At 41.9% G+C, this 23,834-nt stretch overlaps 1 protein-coding gene across 7 annotated transcripts in view; it reads left to right on the top strand.

Annotated features, from left to right (window-relative positions):
• The first annotated feature begins 23,139 nt into the window (after positions 1 to 23,139).
• The window catches only part of LOC109914729 (band 4.1-like protein 1), a 266,765-nt gene continuing 266,070 nt past the window's right edge, over positions 23,140 to 23,834 (top strand). For 3 of the 7 annotated variants that reach the window (XM_048608293.1, XM_048608291.1, XM_048608290.1), the window contains exon 1: positions 23,141 to 23,327. The gene's annotated coding sequence lies outside the window, so the exon portion shown is untranslated. Of the gene's footprint in view, positions 23,328 to 23,834 lie in introns of all 7 variants that reach the window. The other 4 variants (XM_048608296.1, XM_048608292.1, XM_048608295.1 and 1 more) reach the window with 3 other exon arrangements.

The following is a 23,834-nucleotide window of genomic DNA, read 5'->3' as shown; positions in this document are numbered from 1 at the left end:
TCCTAATGTATCCTTATCATGTTGTGTTGATTTACAGTCACTTTCAGAATATCAGCAGTATATACACTCGATCTGCAGTTCCTATCCCAGAACCACTAGAAGAAAAAAAATTAGAATCTTAGAAATTTACAGCAAAGGAAGACATCATTCAACGCATTGTGTCATTTTGATAGAGCTGCACAATTAGTCCCACTTCAAGACCTGCAAATATATCCTTCTCAATTCCTGATGAGAAGTTACTATTGAATCTGCTATACCGCCCTTTCAAACAAGACTGTGAATGCTGCAATTAGAAAAGTGTATATGTGTGAAGAAGAACCTGACATTATTCAGAAGTGACAGAAAACAGCAGCCAGTCTCGAAGAAAGCGCCGCTGGAAGCATATATAATCGAAGGAAGAGGGATTCGGGTCTTGGCAGTCTGAATTATGTCCCACATTAGGTGACAGTTGCAGGAATCAGAAAGCTAGGCCTTCGAAAGGCAGCCATAGCAGTAAACTCAAGCAACGGCCATGTTCCAATGGCTCTCCATGGTTAGCAACACAACTCAGGAAGAATCCTTTTGGAACAGCGACAACGAGGGTGGGCAGCAGCTGGAGGAGAAGAGACACAGCCCTGACCCCTGGGCACGGCCTTCCAGTTCCAGGAAGCTAGGGCCCCACCCTGAGGCACCATGACGGTCAGACAGGGCAAGCTGACGAGGCAGCAGAGGAGCAAGTGAGATGAAAGAACGGTAGCCGAGCAGACCTCCTCGACAGACCCCCATCAGAGGGGAAGCTCCACCTTGTCAACCCCAGCCTCCACCACCATCTCACCCTCAACCTGAACCTGCCTGGCCCTGCACGGATGGGAGCCACTTTCGTTTTGTTGATAATCACTCTGTTCAAACAACATATTCTAAACATAGTTACAAGTCCCTATGTAAAGAGCAAAAATGCCGTCCCTTTGCTGCTTTGAAATCTGAGGTGGGTAACAGTGAGTTGGACAGATGTTGCAGAATTACAGAAGTGTTACAGTGCAGAGGAAACCATTCCATCCAGCTCTCCCAACAACACTTTTCACTGTATCTTGATTCATGTCACAACGATAACTCACTCAACAATAAAATAACATCAAAACTTTAAACCACTGTCCTGCCTTTACCCTAATACCCTTGCACATATTAAATAATCATCAAATGGCCTCCTTGATTGGCTCAGTTGAACCTGCTGCCACCACACTTCTGGGCAGTGCATTCCAGAGTCTAACCACTCTGTGAGAAAAGGTTGGTTTTCTCACATCACATTTGCTTCTTTTGCAAATCCCTTTCAATCTGTGGCCTTGCATTCTTGACCCTTTGATGAGTGAGAACAGTTTCTCCCTATCTACACTATCAAGCTAGATTTTGCAAAACTCTTTCAGATCTTCTCTGAGCTTTCTTCTCTCCAGGTAAAACAGTTACAAACTTTCCAATCTATTCTCATAATTGAAATATTTCATGCCTGGAACTATTCTCATAAACCTATTCTGCACTCTCTTCAATGTCTTCACCTCTTTCCTATGATATGGTGCCCAGTACTGTGCACAATACTCCGGCTGAGGTTTAACAAGTTCAACACACCTTCTTTCTCTTGTACTCTATCCCATTCATCAGAGGAAACAGTTTCCCATATTCTATCAAAACCTGATGATTTTGAACACATTAACTGACCACATTGATTAAGCATTGAATTGAAATATGAATGCTGTTACAGACAGTGGAGAAAAGTAGGATCACTTTCTCCTTTTCCCACCTCTTCATTGATTGCAAGAAGACGTATTTTTAAGAGCTGTTTCAACACCTTCAACATTGTGACTTTCAAAAACAGAGACAAAGTAGGATTTCTTGTAGCTTAAAATTTAAATAAGGAATAAATATGTATTTTCTCAACATCCAAAATGTAAATATAACAACACCCACACAATCATTCACACAAGGCACTCACACACAAGAAAAGGTGATTACAAGAGATGAATCATGCACTTAGATTTCTTAAAGAATCAAAAAATAAGTCACTTCAGTTGTCAACCCTCGAAGACAGAAGTTTCCCTCTTTGTTCTCAGAAGACAACGGACATTGGACATTTGTGATCATTAACTCACAGTGGCCTATTTCAAAACAACAGCAGGCTTCTGGTTCCCTCCTAGTGGTACTGTACTCAATCTCCAGTACGAAGCTTTAACTTTGCAGGTAATTTTGTCTCTACAGTCAGAGTTACCAGGCTCATATTATTGCTGTCTTGCTGTGCCATTTAATGCAGACACAAAAAAATCAAGAAACTTGTAGTTGTCAGCGAGCCTCAGTCAAGCCAAGGAGAAGAGTCTTCACTGAGGGGCTCCCGGCACAATAAGTCAAGGGCAGCCTCCGATAACTGTCCAGGCCCTACACAGAGTGCTTAAAGTCAGGATCCTCGCCTCATAAGATGTGATAGTGGGCAGTGCACCACTCATCTTCAGTCTTTCATCATAGAAGGAGAGAGGGACAGGAATTACGAAAGATGAAAGTGCATGGCATAGCTATTATTTCTGGTGCGGGTGAGGAGGTGGCCTGAGTGAGTGAGTGAGTAGGCAGCATAGAGGGCATGAAGGGTTAATGTTGTCAGGGACTGGGGTGGGTAACAGTGAGTTGGGAAGACGTTGCAGGTAATAGTGAGAGTTATGATGTGGAGGTGCTGGTGTTGGACTGGGGTGGACAAGGTCAAAAATCACACGACACCAGGCTATAGTACAACAAGTTTATTTGAAGACACAGGCTGTCGGAGTCTTTCTCCTTCTTCAGGTGTCAGACAGTGTGGTAGAGCATGAGCTTTGGTGAGAGGTGAGCACAGATAGAGTGACTGAGATAACAAGGTGTGGAGCTGGATCCATCCAGATGGAGAAGGTCTTTGACCTGCTTCCTACATTATTGTGCATTCATCCAGAGAGCTGAGGCTGCTTTAACTGGTTGAGAATCTCAGAGCTGACTGGCATGGATTGGTGTTGTGGTCTGCACTGCTGGACATGAGAGAGGAAGTCCTGCATCAGCACCACCCCTTTCAGAAGGACCTCTAGGACTCAGTCCACAAAGCAGGGCACCAATTATCCCTTGTCTGCCATGTCCAGGGCAAATGTTAAATCAGTCCAGGGCAGCTCTGGACCAACATTGCTCAGCCAAGGGCACCCCACGCTTTTAAAGTTGGCACAAGTGCAAGACATGTCAATGTTTCAATGAATATCCACTGAGTGGTGAGTTATTCTGTGGACAATGCATGGTAAGATGGTGTGGAAATCAAATGTGAGAGACACCTAGGGACATGACAAGTAATTAATGAAAGGTTTAGTAAGAGAATTTGCCAGTCGTGGCGGCAATAACTCTCCAAAAAAAAAAAACAACTCTAACTTAACCAAAAAATATGTTAGCCTCTAATAATTGGGGTTTGTTGAAGATCGGAAAATCAGACAGGAGGGAAGTTTTAAAAGAATGGCTGGAAAGAATCTAAACTTTGGAGGATATATTTGGTTTACAGCACTGTCTAAATAAAGCTGAAAAGGTCTGAGAGCGTGGAAAAATTTTGGGAAGCAACAGAATAAACCCATCATTGATAAGGAATGTGTCCGCTATTATTATGTTGCAGCTAAATCTGGGATAGTTGGAGCTATTCTCCTCAGGACTAAAGGTTCACATGTGTTTTGAGTTTTGCATAATATCTGACAAAGCCTGACATCAGTAGTGCAGATGTTTTCCATTTGTGATTTTTATTGGTATTAACCAATGGCTACAACTTTTCAAGCATTAAACAAATTGCAAATAATTATTCACTGTGATAGTAAAGACTGTAAAGTAAACAAAAGGTTTTATATGCTACAAAATAAGCTGACTATTTCTACATAGGCTACATTTCTACATATTTTTACATATGTATACATGTATATAGTACACGTATGTGACAACAGAGCAAAGAAGTGTAGCCAAAGGATAGCTTTTCTGAAGAGCTGACACAGGAATAGTGGGTTGCGTAACCTCCTTATGGACTATGCTTACATGAATGAGAAATGGAGCACACATGACCCTGTCTACCCACCCTCACCCATGATCTCGACCCTCCCAACAATGCTAATTCAGCTTAGATATCTTTATGCAGTTAATGTAGAGGTATATGTTGAGACAAAGGTTACTTAACCCAGTACAGGTCAACCTGTGATAGGTACAAGAGTAGTAAACATATATTTGAAAGGAGAGAGATAATGGATCAAAGAGAAGGAGTTGGATAACAATGCAGGGTGAATACAACAGTCTTGCCTGAAATTTATATCATGATGTAAATTATCAAAACTGCCTCCTAAGTGTAAACCCATGTTCTTTTTTTAATGCACAAGCTATTGAGGGAGTGAGAGTAAAAGTGGAAAATTGCAGTTAAAGCTTTTACATTTGACATTCAAACATGTACAAAATGATTTGCTCTTTCTGAAACTGCTGTTAGTCTTCATCATGTAATTCAACTTAGTAATCCTATTTTGTTTTAGTTTTTGGAAATTATCACTGACCTGAGAAGCCATTAGATAATGCAAGGAATGAAGTCGCTAGTGTGAGTAGCTATAGGCTCCCTGACAGTAGCTGCTCTGTTGGCAGAGTAATAAAAAGAAATAAAAGGCACTTGTCAGAAAGGTACTAGAATAGTTGTGGAAGATTTTAGCCTTCATATGAGTTGGACAGATCAAATTGGCAAAGGTAGCCTGGGGATAAGGTCACAGTGTATTCAAGTCAATTTCTTAGAACAATACATTCTGGAACCTATCAAGGACAAGGCTATTTTTGATCTAGCAATTTGTAATGAGGCAAGGTTTGTTAATTTCCTCATAGTGAAGGATTCTCATGGTGAGAATGATCATAAAATAAGTCCACATTCAGTCTGGGGGTGAGAAATATGTGTCTAAATTTAATTAAAGGCTACATTGTATGAAGACACAGTTGGCTAAACTGGAAGGAAAATAGGTGGAAAGATAAAACAGTAGAGAGGCAGTAGCAGACATTTCATACCTCTCAGCAAAGATACAGGGCTGAAGCTTACAATATTTGGCCACGTCCAAGATGCGTCATGTTTTTTTGGAGGGTTTGTACCTTGAGGTCGAGTGAGGTCTCTCACCCTATCTTACCAAAAGTGCCACATTATTGCCTACCATGCCCTGATGGCTTCTGTAACATCCAATTCTGACCCCTATCCTAACACTAGCTGTTCTGAGAACAACTCACGTCTCATTGGATATCTGCCAAAAACACAGCACTCCTTACACCCATGCCATCTTTAAAAGGCCATCTTGCTCCTAGAAAAGCACTGGCATCAAAAACTGCCTTGCTCAGTGATGGGCAGAATCTAAACAGATTGGACAAGGGAAGTTGGCACTGCCATTCTCTGATGGGAACTTGGAGATCCTGGTCGAGGGGGTAGTACAGAGAGGAGTGCCCTTCCATGAGGACTGCCACAGAAAGCCACATCATCAGAAAGTGGCAACCTGATCCCAGGTTACTACCTGGTGGTGGTGCTATGTCCATGGGTGGAACAATGATGTTCTCGTCATGCCAATAGCCTTCTCTGTTTTTCCAGGGTAAGTGCCACACTCTTCTCTCTGCTAACTTATATTCACTGTACCTCTGCCACTGCACGCACCTCCCACCAAGGTTCATGCTGTACCATTCTCAATATTGCCAGCAACATTTTTCTCGCCTGCTGTCACCCCTCAGACTCCCATCCCACTAACCCTGCATGCCTTCTGTGCTGCTTCTTCAGTCCTTCAGTTAATCTCACCACCCTTTCCGTGCATGAACCAGCTCTCTCAGCTGTGCCACCCACTGTCATTACACTCACTCCTATCCTTTTCCTCATTGTAGGAGAAGGCAGCCCATAACAGGGCAGAGAGAAGTCAGGTATGCGGAGGTGTGCCTGACATCAGGTTCCTTCACCCCTTAACAAGGAGAAAATTTGGTCCCTCACAACAGAAGACTGGAATTGCTCCTGAGGGGTTGCAAAAACAATCATGCCCTACCAAACTTTTAAGGAACACTCTGCATGCCACTGCCGCTCTTTCAGTAACACTGCTGTCACTTTCAATCATTGCACACTGCTTCTAATCATTAGTTGCAACACTTTGTCTCTCGTTTATCTTTCAGGTTCCGTAAGGTTGCCCTCAAACCCCATGGAGAAACACCTAGCTCCATCAGAAGCCTCATCCCTGACCTCCTAGGATGAGGTCACCCAAGCCTCATGGGAAGGATCAGCATGGCTACCTCCTGTACCCTCAATAACCCAGATTCTGACTCCTCGGTGAGAACCAAGGTGATAGAGTGTGGGCCCGCTATCTGGTGAGCATCTCGCTGTGACAGCTCTGCACCTGGCCAAGGGAGAAACAGCCCAGGCTGCTGGCACAAGGATTGCAGGAGACCAGACACCCCTCAGTGCCAGGCAGGAGATGACCCTGTGGTATCAGCAATCAGGGACTTTATCCGAATGCACAGGAGGAGCAGTAGTGACAGCCAAGCACCTGGGATGCAATGGCCCTTTGTTGCCCAGAAGCTGCATTACTACGGTGTGTCCAGTTACACTGATTGTTTGCCTCCATGGACAGATTGGCAGCTGTCATTGGGAGCAAGGCCCAGAGCCAACACATTCCATCACTCCAGCCATTGGCTCCCAGGATTGAAAGCTAGTGACAGGGGGTTGGGGATCCTTGACCTTAATCCAGGTGTCCCCTCCTCAAAAGAACATAAGACAACAGGGCAGTGTCAGGAAGTACCCAAGACAGACATGGAATCACACACATGCCCCTTGGCAGTTTCCATTCAGGGCAAAATGCAGATGGACAGAACTTCTATCTCTATTCTTCCTGCCCTCCTCTGACAAGTTCAGCTGAGGACAGTCTACTAGCCTCTTGGAATAGGACCCTTGGCATATCTGGCCCATCTAGACACATGCACCTCCAGGGCAGCCTCACCAAGGCTCCAGAACCAACAGCCTGAACAGCCAAGCAAGTCTCTCCATCCCTGTTGTGGAACGGACTGCTCTTAGAATGTAGTGGGAGGGAGAAGGAGAAGAAAATGTATTGATGGGACTTTGGTGACATGGTCAAAGAAGGCAATCATGTTTTCCAAATCTGTACATAAATCATATTGAATATAACTTTCATGTATCTACTTGTGAGTCTCACTGTGTAGGTGCTCAATGTACTCTCACACCATCCAGCACCAGTTCATGGCCAAATAAGAGGCTTCATGGATTGAAATTTGCACGCACAGCCGCTGAATTTTTTTTCTTATTCATTCACAGGATGAGGGCATCACTGGCTAGGCAGCATTTATTGCCCATCCCTAATTGCCCAGCGGGCAGTTCAGAGTCAACCACATTGCTGTGGGTCTGGAGTCACATGTAAGCCAGACCAGGGAAGGACGGCAGTTTCCTTCCCTAAAGGACATTAATGAACCAGACGGGTTTTTACAACAATCAACAATGGATTCACAGTCATCATTAGATTGTTAATTCCAGATATTTATTGAATTCAAATTCCTCCGTCTGCCATTGAAGGATTCGAACCCGGGTCCCCAGAAAATTATCTGGGTCTCTGGAATAACAGTCCAATGATAATACCATAGGCCATCGCCTCCCCAGGAAATGTGCTACAGTCAGAGGGAACAGTGTGTACATCTGGCTTGATGTGCTCTTGGCACCTTTGGCCTTCCTGGGTGATGACCCTAATGCTTGGTTCCTTTGTGAGCAAACATATAGCAGCCAAACAGTTATCCATCAATGGCTGTGCCACTGTGGTGCCACCTTCAGTGAGGGTCAGCATCATTTGACCCACATTAAAAAGCCCACTGAACAGTCTCCTTCCACCCCTCCCTGATAGGTCAAATCACTTAACCCACCCACTCTCAGTGTGGTCACGGCCATTTTCTTCCCATTGCACATTTTCAATTTCCAGCATGATGGGAGACAACAGTGAGCATTTCTACTCCAGCTGCTCTCGGCTTAGCCTGATATTTGGAGACTCACTGACACTATGTATCCCCTTTCTAGTAAACCATTGCATCAATCCCAAAGAATTCACACTTCCACATGTCCGAAGACAACCTGGTTGCACCTAATTACCCTTCCCACCCGGATCCATGCATACGAGATCAACAGACAGACTCATTGTCTGACCTTAGCCCACCCCCTTGATTAAGATGATTGGATAGTCCCTGGTAGGACATACCCAGGCACCTGACTGGTGCCCATGTATGCCCCCATATATTAGTCCTACCAATAGACTTAGTGCAATGGTGCTGTTCAACAGACAGTGGCTCACTCCCTGGATTATAGATGCACAGACCCACCTGTCCTGTCACCTTCAATTATCTGTGCACATATACACCCAGATCCTCTTTAGAATTGTAGTATCATTTTATACCGTTGATTCATGTTCTTTCTACCAAAATGTATCATTTCACACTTTTCTGCACTGAACTTTATCTGCCACTATCCACCCACTCCACCAACTTGTCCATGTCCATTTGATGCTTAACATTTTCCTCTTACAGTTTACAATGCTTCCAAGTTTCATATTATTCCCAAACTTTGAAATAGTCTCTGCACACCAAGCTCTAGATCATTAATATACATCAGGAAAGCAATGTCCCATCAAAGCTGAAACTCTGGAGAACTTCATTACAAACCTTCCGCCTGAAAATATCCATTGGCCCGGACAGTCTGTTTCCTATCACTCTCCCTTTCATTCCATGAGCTATCACTTTTCTAACAGGTCTGTTGTATGGCACTGTATTGAAATCAACATCAGATACACCACCCTTATCGAAAATTTCTGTTCTCTCTTCAAAAACTCCAACGAATTAGTTGAACATGATTTCCACTTTACACTTCCATGCTGCTCTTCCTAACTAACCCACATTTTTCCATGTGACTATTACTTCCATCCCAAATAATTGTTTCTAGAAGTTTCTTCACCACTGAAGTTAAACAAAGTTAATCTGTAATTGCAGGGCTGATTCTTGCAACACGTTTTTAGAACAAGGGCATGATGTTTGCAACTCTCGAGTCTTCTGGCCCCTCCTCTGACTCTACAGAAGACTGAAAGACTACGGCCAGTACGTCTGCAATTACCACTCTCACTTCTTTCAACATCATTTGAGACATCTCATCCAGCCGTGGTCCCTTGTCAAATTTAAGTATGTACAGTCCATCCAACGCATTTTCCTTATCAATTTGAACCCTTCTAGTGAGAGAGTTTCCTCTTCTGTCAACATGGCCTTGGTAGCATCCACCTCCTTGGAAGAGACAGAGGCAAAATATTTATTAACTACTTCAGTCATGTTTCCTGCCTCCATGCATGGATTCCCTTTCTGGTCCCTAATTAGCCTACTCCTCCTTTTACCACTCTTTTACATTTATATGCCCACTGAAGACTTTGGAATTCCCTTTCAGGTTGGCTGCCAGCCCTTTTCCATCATTGTTTCTCCACTATACTTTTCAACATCCAAAATCTACCTGAACCTTTTGTATTTTTCTTGCTTGTCAATTGCATTTTCTACCTGACACCTGCCATAAGTACACTTTTTCTTCTGTTCTTAAATATCTATCATCATTGTCATTTAGGGAGCTCTGGATTTGATTGTCTGACCTTTCATTTGAAGAATATACCTTGACTGTGCCCGAATTGTCTTCTCTTTGAAGGTAGCCCATTGCTCAGTTACAGCTCTTCCCAACAACCCTTTGTTTCAATCTATCCAGCCCAGCTCCCGTGGAATAGGACTTCAATGCCCCTTGAATGTCAGCTGTTTGGCATTTGATTTTTCTTACTTGGGGGATTGACATTGTTCTTCATCATCATCCCAAATCTTATGATACAAATGATCACTGTCTCCTAAATGTACCCTCATTGTAACTTTATCTACATCAAATGAAGAGTGCAGGAGGGCATGCCAGGAGCAGCACCAGGCATACCTGAAAAGGGAGCGTCAACCTGGTGAAGCCACAAACAGGGCTACTTGCACGCCAAACTGCGAAAGCAGCCAGTGATAGACAGAGCTAAGCGATCCCACAACCAACGGATCAGATCTAAGCTCTGCAGTCCTGCCACATCCAGTCACGAATGGTGGTGGGTGATTAAACAACTCACTGGAGGAGGAGGCTCCACAAATATCCCCATTCTCAATGATGGAAGAGCCCAGCACATCAGCGCAAAAGATAAGGCTGAAGCATTTGCAGCAATCTTCAGCCAGAAGGGCCGAGTGGATGATCCATCTCGGCCTCCTCCAGTGGTCCCCAGCATTACAGATACCAGTCTTCAGCCAATTCGATTCACCCCACGTGATATCAAGAAACGGTTGGAGACACTGGATACTGCAAAGGCTACCGGCCCTGACAACATTCCGGCAATAGTACTGAAGACTTGTGCTCCAGAACTTGCCGCTGCCCTTGCCAAGCTATTCCAGTACAGTTACAACACTGGTATCTACCCAACAATGTGGAAAATTGTCCCAAGTGTGTCCTGCACACAAAAAGCAGGACAAATCCAACCTGGCCAATTACCACTCCACCAGTCTCCTCTCGATCATCAGTAAAGTGATGGAAGGTGTCATCAACAGCGCTAACAAGCAGCATCTGCACAGAAATAACCTGCTCAGTGACGCCCAGTTTGGGTTCCACCAGGGCCACTCAGCTCCTGATCTCATTACAGGCTTGGTTCAAACATGGACAAAACAGCTGAATTCTAGAGGTGAGGTGAGAATGACAGCCCTTGACTGTAAGGCTGCAATCGACCGAGTGTGGCATCAAGGAGCCCTAGCAAAACTGGAATCAATGTGTATCAGGGGGTAAACGCTCCAGTGGTTAGAGTCATACCTGACACATAGGAAGATGGTCGTGGTTGTGGGAGGTCAATCATCTCAGCTCCAGCATATCTCTTCAGGAGTTCCTCAGGGTAGTGTCCTAGGCCCAACCATTGCTTCATCAATGACCTTCCCTCCATCATAAGGTCAGAAGTGGGGATGTTTGCCAATGATTGCACAATGTTCATCACCACTGGTGACTCCTCAGACACTGAAGCAGTCCATGTTCACATGCAACAAGATCTGGACAATATCCAGGCCTGGGCTGACAAGTGGCAAGTGACATTCGCACCACACAAATACCAGGCTATGACCATCACCAAGAAGAGACAATATATCCACCACCCCTTGAAATTTAAAGGTGTTACCATCACTGAGTCACCCACTATCAACATCCTGGGGGTTACCATTGACCAGAAACTCAACTGGACTCACTATATTAACAGAGTGACTACAAGAGCAGGTCAGAAGCTGGGAATACTGTGACGAGTAACTCTCCTCCTGACTCCTCAAAGCCTGTCCACCATCTACAAGGCACAAGTCACGAGTGTAATGGAATGCTCCACACTTGCCTGGATGAGTGCAGCCCCAACAACACTCAAGAAGCTTGATGCCATCCAGGACAAAGCAGCCTGCTTGATTGGCACTACATCTACAAGCATTCACTCCCTCCACCACTGATGCTCAGTAGCAGCTGTGTGTACTATCTACAAGATGCACTGCAGAAATTCACCAAAGATCCTCAGACAGCACCTTCCAAACCCACGACCACTTCCATCTAGAAGAACAAGGGCAGCAGATATACAGGAAACCATCATATCCAAGTTCCCCACCATCCTGACTTGCAAATATATCGCTGTTCCTTCACCGTCACTGGGTCAAAATCCTGGAATTCCCCCCAATAGCATTGTGGGTCAACCCACAGCAGCAGGACTACATCAGTTCAAAAAGGCAGCTCACCACCACCTTCTCAAGGGCAACTAGGCATGGGCAAGAAATGTTGGCCAGCCAGTGACACCCACATCCCACAAATGAATAACACAAAAATGGACCACCTTATTTCCAAGAACCTGGTCCAAGGGTGCATCATTTCTTGTTCAAGTGGATACAACCTGTTGTTAGAAGTTTACATGAACACACTCACAGTATGCTTGCAGCTCCCTGCCCCTTCATACTCACTGATACTAGCAGCATCTCAGCCTACATTTGGATAGATGAACTGTCCCATTATAACTACTTTATAATGTCGGCATCACTCCGTAATTTCCATGCAAAAATGTTCCTCTACATCCTTCTGACTAGTACGTGGTCAAGAGACTACACTTTGTAATGTAATGGCACCCTTTTTGTTCCTTAGCTCTAGCCAAATTAATTCTGTCCTTGAACATACTGGAACCTTCTTTCTCAAGTACTGCACAATCCTCTTCTTAATCAATTGTGCCACTGCTCCTCCTTTCCATCCCTTTCTATCTTTTCTGAGCACCTTGTACCCAGGTATATTTAACACCCAGTCCTGACTTTCTTTGAGCCATGTCTGTTTTTTAATTGCCAGACCACCATATTTCCACATGGCAATCTGCATCTCTAACTCCCCAGACTGATTTAAGGGTGAAAATAATAATGCTATTGCTGTTACAGAAATAAGACTGCTAGTGCAAGCTGGCCAAGAGATGGAGCTATTCAAGTTATTTACATGAGTGATGCTGATGTTCAAGTATGACATAAAAGGTATTGAACAGGTAGAGAGAATGGAAGAAAGAAGACTGCAAAAACAATTTGTTATACAGTAAGAAAGGTACAAAAGGGAGACAGAGAGCTGCTTGTGGGAATAATGTGATAATTACATTATCAGTATAAAATAAATGGGAAGTACTTCACACAAGATGATTTGGAAGGCGTTGAACAACCTAATTCCATTGTACTTTGTGTAAGTGTGATCTCTTTAACTGGGCAAGGGTATCCCCTAATTATTGCACAATAAAGGCTCAATGCAAAGCCAACCCTTAAGTGTATGGGGCTGCTCAATCACTTCATAAATAGAAGAGATACTTTTCATTTCATAGGAGTTTGTGCCTGCATTCTCTCCAATACTGTCAATGTAGAAACAAAGGTCAGTAACACACAAGAAAAGACGGAGATGAAAAACAGAAAACTATAGGCCAGTTAGTCTAACATCTGCCATTGGGAAAATGCCGGAATCCATTAAGGAAGTAATCGCAGTACATTTAGCAAATCGCAATACAATTAAGCAGAGTCAAATAGTCTTGTGAAAGGAAAATTGTGTTTGACAAATTTATTCGAGTTATTTGAGGGTGTAATGAGTTGGTGAATAAAGGTGTATCAGTAGGTGCAGTGTGTTTAGAGTTTATAACATGTTGATAACATATTAGCATGAATAGAGGATTAGCTAACTAATAGAAAACATAATTGAGAAAAATGGGTATTTTTCAGGTTGGCAAATTGTAACTCGTAGAGTACCATGGGTCTCAACTATTAAAAATCGATGAATAGACCATGTGTACAGGAACCAAATTTGCTGACAATACAAAGATAAAAAGAAAAACAAGTCATTAGGGGGACACAGTATCTGCACAGGGTTATAAACAAGCAAGTGGACAAAAATTTGCCAGATGAAATATAATGTATGAAAATATGAGATTATTCACTTTGGTAGAAAATTTAAACAGGGAGAGTCTACAGAATGTTTCAGTGCAGTGGGTACCCTTATACATGAGATACAACAATGTGGCATGCATTCTTAATATAATTAGGAGGGCAAGTGCATTGTTGTCCTTTATTGAACAGGGGATGTGTCTCAAAGGACAGAAATCTAGTTACAACTGCACAGGCCGTTGGTGAGAGTAGCTGTATTGTGTATATTGGTCTGTTCACTGAATGAGAAATATATTTGTATTTGAGGCAAATTAAAAGGTTTATTAGCTTAATTCCTGGGATGAATGGATTGTTTTTCAAAGGAAGTTAAGGTTTGGCTTATACTTGTTAAAGTTTAGATGATCTTATTGAAACATGAGGTTCAAGGTATCTGACAGGTCCTGACCAGTGATTCATAGATGCTGAGAGCATGTTTCTCCTCATGTAGCAATCTAGAACTAGAAACATTGTTTCAGGATAAGTAGTCCGTTTATTACAGAGACAAGGAAGCATTTCTGCCATAGAATAGAATCATAGGATCCCTACAGTGCAGAAAGAGGCCATTTGGTCCTTTGAGTTTGCACCAATCTTCCTGTAACCTTGCATGGGTTTTTACCATAGCTAACCCACCTAACCTGCACATCCCTGGACACTGTGGGCAATTTAGCATGGCCAATCCACTTAACCTGCACATCTTTGGACTGTGGGAGGAAACTGGATCATTTGGATGAAATCCACGCAGACGAAGAGAACGACAAAGTCCAGAAGTTTGCCCAAGGCTGGAACCAAGCTCCCTGGTGCTGTGAGGCAGCAGTGCAGATCACTGCACTACCATGCCACCCTTTTATTTTTTGAGTTTTTTCTTGAACCAGTCCAGCCCTTTTCTCAACCATATTTCTGTGATGGCAACAATATCACAGTTCCATGTGTCAATCCACACCTATAACTCATCAGTCTTATCTATTCCGCTCGCATTAAAGTAATGACCATCCAGTCTTGCCTTACTCTCTTGATACTCAACATAGCTGAATTCACTCTAACTTGTTTCCTTTGCTGTAGCATGATATTTCTCTATTTCATCAATATTCTGTGCCCCCTCCCCCTACCAAACTAGCTTAAACTCCTCCCAACAGCACTAGCAAACCTACCTACATCAATGTTGGTCCCAGTGTGGTTCAGGTACAGGCCGTTCAGTTTGTACATGCCCCACCTTCCCCAAAAACGGTTCCAGTAATCCAGGAATCTAAAACTCTCCGGATTGCACCAACTCTTTAGCAAGACTTACATCTGTCTTATTTTCCTATTTCTAAACTCACTAGCTTGTAGTACCGAGAGTAATCCAGAGATTATGAACATTGAGGTCCTGCTTTTTAAATCTACTGCCTAGCTTCCTGAATTCTTGATGCAGGACCTCATTCCTCACTTTGCCCATATCGTTTGTGCAAACATGTACCATGACCTCTTACTCATCACCCACCCCTGTGAGGATGCCCTATCGCCATCCCGGAGGCACACCTTTGGCTGCACAAATGCTTGTCTGCTCCCCTGACGGAAGAATCCCCTATCATTATTGCTCTTCCTTTCTTCTTCCTCACCCCCGGTACCATCAAGCCACTTGTGGTGCCAGAAGCTTGGCTCTGGCTGCGCTCCTTGGAGGTAACAGCACCCACATCAGCTTCCAAAATGGAATACCGGTTAGTGAGTGGGACCCCAGAGGATTCCTGCACTACCTGCCTGTTCCTTCCGAGGGTCAAGCGTTCCCTCTTTCTTCTAGTCCCTTGAGAGAGGTGGTCAGACCCGCAGCTCAATGTGTGATCTACATAAGTCTCAGTATCACAGATGTGACATCGTGTCTCCAACTGCTGCTCAAGCTCCGAAACCTGGAGCTCCAGCTTCTGCTGCTGGGAGCGCTTCCTGCATGTGCTCATCTCGGGGATCATCGGGGATCATGAATTTTTGGAATTCTCTACTCAACAGAGGAGTGGAGATTGAGTAATTGAATACATGAAAGTATGAAACAGACATATTCTGGAAATACAGGAGTCAAGTATTAGGGAATGCTTTCAGGAAAATGGAGCGAAGGGCAAGATTAGATCAGCCACAAATAGTTTGAATGATGGAGCAGCCTTCATGGGACATATGACCTAGTCCTGCTTTTATTTCTTACACAACAGTGTACGTATTACTGTGTCCATAAGGGTTTTCATTGCAATCTTCATCTTTCAGTTTCAGATTAATAGTTCTAGTATAACAGCACCTCATAAGAGACCACAGGGTCCTACAAAATGATAATCATAGAAAGTCTTTATTTATCAGCTATCAATTGGACTAATCAGTGGCACTAAAGAAGGGACAAAATTGCAAACAGTTTTCCAGCAGTGATCAGTGCCTGGTTCGTAGCAGAGTAGCACAGCAGATGCTATATGAAATTTGACAATTAGCAAGCTACCAGAATTGATGAACTGCTAATTTGGAAGTGAGGGATTAATAGTTTCATTAATCATTGGATAGTTTTTGTTGCAAGATTTTAATAATAACCAAGACCAAAAAGAAGAATTTGGCTGTGTAAAACATTAAACAAAGAAGCGTAGAGCAAAGAAAAAAAATGAAAATGGAATCTGGAAAATTAAAACAAAAAATAAGAAGTTTTAAAATCTATTTTAAGAGATGTGGAAAGGAATTTTTTTTAGACAATGGACAAATCATGAAGATAGTGTCTGAGTAAAGAAGTCAAAAGCAAGTCAAAACCCAAATAAAATTATGTGAAGGCTGAGGATTGATTGTCATATAAAATCCTTTTAAGCACATCTAAAGTGTAAAGAGACAAGAGAAGATTCATTTAAAAAAAATACTCCCAGTGGCTGATCTAGGAAGGGCAGCAAGAGTGTGCTTTGGGATTGCCTTCAGGTTCACAAAGCCTCATATCAGTGGTGGTGTAGGAAATACCCTTCCAATTGTAGATTCCTTAGTGTAGAAGCAGGTCATTTGGCCCATCAAGCCTACACTGACCCTCTGAAGAGCATCTCACCTTGGATTCCAGCATCTGTCTTTTTTTGTCTCTTCGATAGATTCCTGATTGGTAACAGTATCAAGGACTACAAGAAGAAGGCAGGAGAATGGAGCTGAGAAACATATCAGCCATGATTGAATGGCAGAGAAGATTAAATGGTCCAAATGGCCTACTTCTACTCCTACATTTTATGGTCTTATGATCGGATTACACCCAAGCCCACACCGTCTCTGTAATGCTGGATTCCCCATGGCTAATCTACCTAACCTACACATCCTTGGACACAACGGGCAATTTAACATAGCCAATCCACTTAACCTGCACATTTGGGAGGAAACCAGAGTACCCATAGGAAACCCACACAGATTCAGGGAGAATGTCTGTGAGGCAGCAGTGCTAACCACTAAGCCACTGTGCCTGCTAATGCAAATGTACATTTCACATGTCAAAAGTAGCAGATAATTTTTCAGAAAGATCACTGAAAATATTCCAGATCCATCCATTTTGGCCCAAGAATTTGTGACATACGTTCAGTTTAGTAAAGCATCTGTTATTACAAAAACTCAAAGAAACCAATGTCTTGAAGGCACCTTGACCAGATGGAACAGCCAGCATGGATTTAGAATCTACTACAGTGCTTGAAGAAGCAACACTACTCATGAACAAGTTGACTAGTCAATGGACATAATTTCCTCAGATTTGTAGAAGATATTTGATTATAGTTCTAAGGCCTTTAAAAATGATTAAGGCCTATGGAATTAATTGCAGTCTCGCTAATTGCATTGAAACTTGCTCTTTTACAGAAACGAAGAGGCAATGATAAAGAAGAAAATAGAAGGATTGATCTATTCAAGGTATGGTGACTATAGTTCTGCGTTCTGTATTGTATTCACAAACAATTGTCTGCTCATAAAATCCTGCATTGTCAAGTGATAAATATAGGGAAGATTGATTGCACTCTAAGGATTGTGGACTAATTAAGTGGACATGTTAAGCAATGGAATATTGATTTTAATGCAGATGAAGGTAATAATATGCCTAGAGGAATATGAAACAGCAATCTTTGAGTGTATATATATCAGGGATGATCATTGCCAAAGGTGCAAAAGGACTTGTGTAATTTTTGACTGATTTGTTGCAGTGAATAATCATTGTGATACTGTTACCAATCAGGCAAATCAAGTAATCTCAAGAAATTTGAATATTACCAAGATATTTTTACAGCATTTTCCAGACTAATATTGCCACATCTGGGCTATTCTGTTTAATGGTAGATGCTAATGAGGGCACAGTTTGTTATGTGGTGGAAGACCACACCCCTAAATTCCAAACAATTTCTGCAGACAAATGATCAAAAAATCCTAAGACAGAACACATTTTGCAATTTGCTGCTGGACATTAGGCTTGTGAATGTATCAATGTATGTGAATGGCCTTGACAGAATACAGATGTTTCTCTGAAGTGTCCTTCAATAACATGGCCTTCACCTAAAACAAAAAGTTTGTCTGCTTACATTGATCATTAATCCAGTTTAGTCCAGATCAGTTTACATTATAGTTTTGCTTAAACAGCCATAAACTCTGGGTCTGAATTAAGTGTTTTCTTAAAAAGGTACAACTCACAGCGCATATTGCAGAATTTGCATTTCACAGCATTTACACTGCCAAGTTTATGTCAGTCTGTAGTCCACTTCAGATTCATTGCAGTAAAATCTGGCAAAGGAAGCACAGTATTAAACAGAGGGCCATGTTTGTAACTCTTGTAAGAAAAGATTGAGTTTGAAACTTATTTGGATTTGCTTATAATGCAGCAATGGTATCTTGCATGTAAAATTCCAATTCCTTAACATTGTGCAGATGCTCATTCTACAATTTAGTCCTGAGTTAAAAAAGGAATAAAAAAAAACTACAGTGTACTTTTTAATAACATCACATTCCTTTCAATTACAAACCTTTTTTCAACTTCGTATGAATTTTCTGTCTTTCAATGTCAGTTCCTTTTCTAGTTTAAAAATAGCTTTCGTACTGTTGACATAACAAGTTGAAACTAAACTGCCATTATCAGTGCATCTTTAGTGCATTGGTTGGCTGGGACAAGGAGGATAGAGCTCATCCTGAAGAGAATTTTATTCAGGGATGGATCTCAACCAGATGGCATCAAGTCAAATTCTTTTGGGGATGGACTCAGCTGCTGCATCTTTTTTTTTCAAAGCCTCGGAGGGTAAATTAGTTAGTGTTTTAATGAAAAGCCATACGAATGTTGTTGTGCCAGTCTGTGTCGGCCATTCTCACTGGAACAGCCGGTGACTCAGCTGTCTGAATTTCATTTAAATTAAAAGCTTCTTAGTTTTAAGGAAAAGGTTAAAAGGTACATGATGTTGGTCTTCAAAATGGAGCTCAATTATTTTCTGGGAACTGGAAACTGTTTTTATATAGGAAAAATGTTTTAAAAAGGCATAAACAAGGCCTATAATTTTACATTACACTGAGACTGCATTTTTTCAAGACTAAATTCTTGCAAACTAAAGAAATAAATGGAAATAAAAATTGTTCACAGCTGATGGTACATTCATTCTGATACTCTCAAATGCAGTTTAAATTGTCTTTCTTAACTGCCTATTAGTTCAGGATGATGGATCCGTTGATGATAAAGAGCACAGATAAAATATTGCAAACATGATAAAAACAGAGTGAATGCGATAAATGTCTGGAATGGTGTTTGAACGAGCAGCTTTTTGAATTAGATGAGAGTACCACAGACTGACCACTTACAATACACAATTGATCTCTAAGGTAAGGAACGAGTACTTGAGAAGAGCCCAAGCTGTCTAGCTATGAAGTCTTCAGCTGTTCTTGGATGTTCAGTAATACCAAAAAAAAATCACAATTAGATTTTCACAAAATTAAAGTTAAATCTGTCACATAAAACATAACCCCAATCTAAAAATATGTCAGAATGTTTGATTCCTCTCAATTCCAGGGTTAAATGTGATGGAATTATCTCTTTGAATTTTTTCTTATTTCTTTTACCTGTCAATTCTTTTCTTATGTATTTTATAGTCAGATTACCAGTTGGTCTAAGTCTCTTAACTACTTTATTAATGGGCTTGAAATTGTGAATATGTACAGCCTGCAAGTTGTCACTATTGCTGTTGAGTAACACCGATTTTAGAAAAAGTAGAACTCTGAACTTCTTCACATTTTTAAAAGGTCCACCATAATGCAAGGTGAAGAATAGGAATAGAGGTAAGACGTGTGATAGATTGCATGATAACACAGTGGTTAGTACTGCTGCCTCATAGCGCCAGTGACCTGGGTTCACTTGCAGCCCTGGGGGATTGTCTGTGTGGAGTTTACACATTCTCCCTGTGTCTGCGTAGGTTTCCTCGTACAGTCCAAAGGTGCAAGCTAGGTGCAGTAGCCATGATAAGTGTAGGGTTAAAGGGATGGGGTGTGATGCTCTTTGGAAGGCCAATGCAGACTGGCTGGCCCAAATGGCTTCTCTCTGCACTGTAGAGATTCTATGAATTGAACTGTGGAAGGATTACATTTTGTATTGCTATAAAGATTGTAAGGATAGCAGTAATTCTGATAAGGAAGAATGGCTTGCTAAAATAATAGGATTAATTCTGTATTTGCATATTATGGCATTCTATTTTACTCTACATACATAAGCAAAAGGAAATAATTTACATGCATATCTGACATAAAAATTAACTATGCTGAAAATACTTCAATGGAAAATATTTCAGTGTCCTGCATTTTTTTATTACAGTACCAGTAATTGGAGATCAAAGGTATGACTATATGCAGGACAGGTAGGTGCGGACGTAGAAGCAAGATTGGCATTCAAATGTAAACTAGCTCCTTGTAGTTCAATACTGATAACTAAAATATAGAACATATTCAATCGCCTTCATGTCACTAAACAGGCTTTGACGCTCATCCAAATGCCTAAAACTTTGAAATGCAAATAGTAATTGCTGGAAATACACAGCAGGTCTGGCAGCATCTCTAAAGGGAGAAACAGCATTAACATTCCAGATTGTGACTTTCATCAGAACCCATGAAACTTTGAAACAGCTTATATCGTTTAGCAAGTCAAAAAGATTCTCTTAGCATGGGCATTGAACGTGAATTAAGCTTATTCATAGAACGGAACTAAAAAGAGAGTTTTACATTTTTTTTCATGACCACTGGATATTGTAGATTGCTTTACAGCCAATGCAGTGCTAGCGAAGGGTAGTCACTGTCATCATGTAGAAAATGTGGCAGCCAATTTGCATAGGGTCAGCACTCAAAAAACAGCAACGTGACAATGACCAGATAATCAATTATTTTCTGTGGTTTTGAAAAGGCATTAATATTGCTAAGGAGACCATTGGAACATATTATTATAAAATTTTGCTTTGTAAACTAAGTTGAACTTTTGAAGACCCATCATTGAACCAGTTAGAAAGATGGACTATAAGGACCTATTTAATTCATTTGGACATTAATTTACTGTCCCTGAAAATTCTCAGAGCAATGGTGAAGCCCTAGAAGAATTGATACATTTTTTACATTCTGATAGAAACTGCTATATCTGCTGAGCAAGCGTAGGTTTAGGCAGGTGAAGGAACACTGAAAGAGGAGCAACTGAAGAACACATAGTCCATATGGGAAGCAACAGTGAACCAAATGGTGGATCATGATTATTGTTGAGCTACCACAGAAAAGATCTTAACCAAAATAATTAAACAAATTAATTATGTGTGTGGGTACCTCTTGTCCAGACTTTAGGGAGTTCTCTGAATAATAACATCCTTGATCGGGAGTTTATTTTCTCCCACCTTGTACCTGAAGATACACTGCAGGTCAATTGCAATTTTTGACCTGGAACTTCCACAAATAAAATTACTTACAGGAGAATTTCTGAAATGTTTGTTTGGAGAGCAGAAGGAATGCCCATAGGAGTCAAGTTTTACAGGGGCACTATCACTGTTCTAGAAAATTGACAGATTATACAGTAGAACAGTAACAGCTTCATCTAGTAATACCTAACATTGGTAGTAGGTTTTAAAGCTTATCTAATCTTAACAATAGCACAATTGAATTCTATAGCTGTTAAAAATGAACATCCACATACAGTCATCTTGAACAAATAAAACGTATTAAATGCAAGAGTTCTAGTACTTTAGAGACAGCCACCTAAGTGGTTTGCTTACACAAGTAATTTTAACTTGCAGGTCACAAATTTACAGTGACATTGTCTCACTAACCATTTTATCGACTTGAAAGATTAGAGGATACCATAAGTCCTAGAGGCAATTAGAAAGAGCTCTTGGTAAAGTTTTTCAAAATTATAAAACTTAGGTGCATGAGCTGGACCTACATTGCAGGACCTCACCAACTAAAAGAGCAACCTGAGTAAATCTAGATTGATCAACATTCTATCTACACCTTAAATACTCTCAACCCCCATCCACAACCACAGGTGCACCATGGCAGCTGCGTGCACCATCAACCACATTCATTGCAGTAACTCACCAAGGCTCTTTGGGCAGCCACTTTAGCGAGCATCAAACCAGCAATATCAACCACCTAGAACAGCAAAGTCAACAAACACCACCAACCAACAATTCCGCTTGAAGTGGTAAACCAGCTTGCCTTGTAACGACATCACCATTCCTTCACCATCATTAGGTGAAAAACCTGGAACACCCACTGTCATAGCATATGGATTGCACCAGTTCAGGAACTTGACTCACCACCACCTTGTCAATGGCAAGTACTCTAACATCCCATGAAGACATAAAACAAAACACTGATTAGGTAACAGCATGTTTGTGCTTTAAAAACATAAAGATTAAAGGAGGAAGGAAAGTCTACAGGAGCCAATGATTTCCAATTTTAAGACTTGTCAAAATGATGAGTTGAAGAGGAGATTATGGAACGAGTCTTAATCGCCATACAAGGTGATACAGGATAAAGCAAGCATGTTCATATAAATGTCCAGTCTGCAAGGAGCCTTTACGTTTCCTGTTATCCAGTACACATTGAGTTAATATCTAACTGTACCAGAACAAAGATTTTTTTGACCTCCGGTTATTTTTACACCATAACGATATTTTAGTGGCTGTGATGCAAAAAAACCTGACGCTGTACATGTTCATCAATAATTTGTCCTACATGACAATGTCTCTCTCTGAAGTGGCCCACATCTCAACCCAGTCATAAGATATCGCTGCACAGCTTCATTGATAATCAGTAACATGTGATTAAGGACTATTTAAGATCACAAAAGATCCTACTTGCAAATGTTTATATTATGCATGAAAAGGGGTCTTTGTGCCCGCACCCTCCCCCCTAAGCGCTGACACCATCTGCCCATTAGGTAATATGTAATTTCGGAGCCCCTCACATTTGAGTTCTTCGATGAGGTTACAAAACATTAACTTTGCAGCGTTTCATCACGTGGCGGAAGTCAATAGCAATTGCAGCATTTTTCTTTCTCTCTTGTTCCTGCAGTAAGGAATTTGTTGCATTGCTGAGAAAGGATTGTGGGATTAAAACTGGAGGCGACGCGATCTCATTGGGCAGGGTTGGAGGTAGGCGAGTGATTTCAATACGTGCAGTGTGTGTGTGTGGCAAACGAACCGCGCAGTCTAGGCGTGAGCTCGCATTCAGCTTTACGGTCTCCACACGTTACTGGAGCTGTCAACGCAAAGGCTAGTGGCTTGATCCTTGATCACAACGTGTTCCCTGATGAACATCGCCCGTGCTGCAAACCTGCTAAGCTCCTGACGCCACAGGTACTCGGTGAGAGTGCGTTATTCCTCATCGCTGTGTCAGTTACCTGGTACAATCTCAGCCAGCGCTGTGAATATCCTCTCCCCCCCCACCCCTTTTACAAGACAGCTCTAGGGGGTTGGTTCTGGTTCTGGTTCTCACTGCAGCTCGCGTATCATTCAACTGTATTGCATCGCTTTACGGGTGTGCACTGTGCTGACCGAAAGTGAGCAGGAGTTACATATTTTCTATGAGGATGGAAAAGACACGGGTCTGTGCGTTGTAGCTCAATGACAAAGACTTCTTGTAACTTAACAGCACAGAAATAGTCGGCATGGCCCCTCTCTAGCAACCTTTTTTAGTCTGCCTTTTGGGTAGAGCAGACGATTGTGAGCTCCGCTGTTTGCTCGATCATTAAGCAGCAGAATGAAAGCATTCCTTAGGCTGGAGCAGCCAGATTGAGTTGAACGGTGCAGTCACGGGGTCTGGGCAAGTCGGAGGTGGGCTCCGATTGTGAGCGCTGGGAAACG

The sequence above is a fragment of the Rhincodon typus genome, chromosome 19, assembly GCF_021869965.1.
Source record: "Rhincodon typus isolate 14 chromosome 19, sRhiTyp1.1, whole genome shotgun sequence".
Classification (NCBI taxonomy): Eukaryota; Metazoa; Chordata; class Chondrichthyes; order Orectolobiformes; family Rhincodontidae; genus Rhincodon; species Rhincodon typus.
This window is presented reverse-complemented; position numbering and strand designations above follow the sequence as displayed.